A 2,879-nucleotide genomic window follows, 5' to 3' on the forward strand; every position below is an offset into this window, starting at 1 on the left:
AGTGCCTCCTGTGCTGCCTCACTTTCCTGAAAGATTTCAATTTTTATTCCATCAATTCCTGGTGCCTTGTTCTTTGCCACTTCTTTCAATGCACTTTGGCATGTACCACTACAAACCTTTAATTGTATATACCTTGAATTTTTAATAAGATAGGCTTTGGAGAGAGGGTTAGCTCTTAAAGTATGATTTTTTAAGTAAGTCACACATTCATAACTCAGGACTGCCTATGCATGTATACTCTACGGAGTGTACAAATGAAACACTGCTATTGAATCAATTGTGACTCAAAATAACCTTGTAGAACAGAGTAGAACTCCTCCTTAAGGTGTCCAAGACTGTAACTCTTTATGGTGACAGACAGTCTTATCTTTCTCCCACAGAGCAATTGGTAGGTTTGAACCACTAACCTTGTAGTTAGCAGCCCAATGCTTAATTCACTGGACCTCTAGGGCTCCTTTTACTTAGTGAAAAGTCTAATATAATTTTTCAATGATTCTAAAACATTCTCCTTCAAAAGCTTATCAATTCTTAACAAATGCTTACTAAAACAACAATATAAATGTGAATGAGGGCAAAAAGCAAACCAGGACAATATTTCAATATTAAAGAAAACAATTAATAGCTGAGCATTTTTTCTCTCTCAAGATGCTTTAAATATATGTATATCTGAGTCCCCATCTGTCTGTACACTGTAATTATTTGTTCATCTTTTACAGCTCACAGATACTGTAAGTGTTGTACTCTCATTTATGAAAATCTTTAACACTCCCAGCAATGCCACCATCATCACTGGCTTCATCCTCTTGGCCTTCCCTTGTGCCTGGGAGGGTCAGGTCCTCCTCTTTGTGCTCTTCTCTATTGTCTACCTCCTGACCCTCATGGGAAACGGTTCTATCATCTGTGCTGTGCACTGGGATCAAAGACTCCACACCCCCATGTACATCCTGCTCGCCAACTTCTCCTTCCTAGAGATCTGGTATGTCACTTCTACTGTCCCCAATATGTTGGCCAACTTCCTTTCTGAGACCAAGGTTATCTCTTTCTCTGGGTTCTTTCTGCAGTTCTATTTCTTCTTCTCCCTGGGCTACAGAATGTTTTTTTCTTACCAGTTACAGCATTTGATCGATACCCTGCAATCTGCTGGCCCCTATGGTATCTAACCATTATGACTGGACATCTCTGCACCAATCTTGTGGCCAGCTGTTGGATACTTGGTTTTCTCTGGTTCCTGGCGCCTATCATCATCATCTCCCAGATGTACTTCTGTGGATCTAGGATTATAGATCACTTCCTGTTTGACCCAGGCCCACTGTTAGCACTTACCTGTTCCAAAGCTCCTGTGATGGAATTCTTATGGATGATTTTAAGTTCTCTACTCTTATTTATTTATTTCCTCTGCATCATGGTGTCCTATGCACTGGTCTTGAGAGCTGTACTGAGGGTCCCTTCAGCAGCTGGATGAAGAAAGGCTTTCTCTACATATGGTTCCCATTTGGCTTTAGTATCACTCTTCAGTGGTTCAGTAATGTTCATGTATCTGAGTCCAACATCCAAGCATGAATCTGGAATGCAAAAGATTGTGACCCTGTTTTATTCTGTGGGAACCCCATTCATTAATCCTGTAATCTACAGTCTGAGGAACAAAGATATGAAATATGCCCTGCAAAAGTTTCTTGGAATATAAAAATTAAAACCTTAGTACCACCTCCAAGTTATATTGTTAAGTGAATAAATGATCTCTAGTATATAAACGGTCTTATACTATACAAATAAATGTGTGCTTTTAAAAAAAGATGGAATATCTTTCAAATGAAGAACAAGAAGTCTAACAATGGATGCATCAAGAAAGAGAGGAGTCTTGGATACAAGGGAAGGAAAAAGATTTCCTTTCACTGTATACCTTTTGGTACCTTTTGAATTTTGTACCATGTAGAAAATTCTGTGAAAAACAAGAAGAAAGAGAATGGAGAGAATGATGGTATGTGTACCAGTAAATTTTTTGAGAACTGAAAGAAAGAGGACAAGTCCCCACAATTCCTGGTTTCTTAGGGAGTGTATGAAGAAGGTTAATGGAAAGACAAAGGAGGCAGGACCTGGGAGCTTTACAGACATTTCACCCAGACTTGGTTTTGCTGAACGTGAGGTGGAACATTTAAAGATTGGTATCCTAGGGATTAATGAGCTGAAATGAACTGATATTGCACATTTTTAATTAGTCAATCATACAGTTTACTATAAGGAACTCTGGTAGCATAGTCATCACGAGTCAGGCTGCTAATCTCAAGATCAGCAGTTCGAAATTGCTAGCCATTCCACGGGGGAAAGATAAGAGACTTTCTGCTCCCTTGAAGATTTACAACCTCAGAAACTCTATGCAGGGTCGTTATGAGTCTGAACCAAATCCACAGCACAAAACCAACCAACCTACCTACCACTGTTTACTATGTCAGGAATAAGTTTAAGAGGAATTTGTCTTTTTGAAAAATTGCCAAAATTTTGATTTTCCAGAATTGGTTCTCATCCTGTGAAGAACAATTGCAGAGCAGCAAAGGCCCAATCCCAAGATGAGCTAACCGTTTGGGGGCTTGATGTGGATCTGGGAGAAGTACAGCAATAACACGGAATACTGGACAAAGCAGGTTGAGGTGATGGTTCCAGAACTCTGAACTACATAAAAAGGAATATTTAGAAATTTTGAAGGCTTACAGCCAGTGGAATTTGTTGCAGAAGCAAGAAATCCAGTGCTTGCAGATACTCTGGTGTCAGCAGCACCTGAAGTGGCCATCTTGGGTGACATGGAGCAGGGGAAGGATCAGAGCTGCCACAGAGCCTAACTCCTTGGAAATAAAGGTGTGGATACTCTTTTTTTTTTTTTTTTT

The 2,879-nt window shown here is 39.7% G+C and overlaps 1 pseudogene; it reads left to right on the forward strand.

Annotated features, from left to right (window-relative positions):
• The first annotated feature begins 749 nt into the window (after nt 1-749).
• Nucleotides 750-1,684, forward strand: LOC102814959 (annotated as a pseudogene).
• Nucleotides 1,685-2,879: the final 1,195 nt, after the last annotated feature.

This window comes from Chrysochloris asiatica, unplaced genomic scaffold, assembly GCF_000296735.1.
Source record: "Chrysochloris asiatica unplaced genomic scaffold, ChrAsi1.0 scaffold00444, whole genome shotgun sequence".
NCBI lineage: Eukaryota > Metazoa > Chordata > Mammalia > Afrosoricida > Chrysochloridae > Chrysochloris > Chrysochloris asiatica.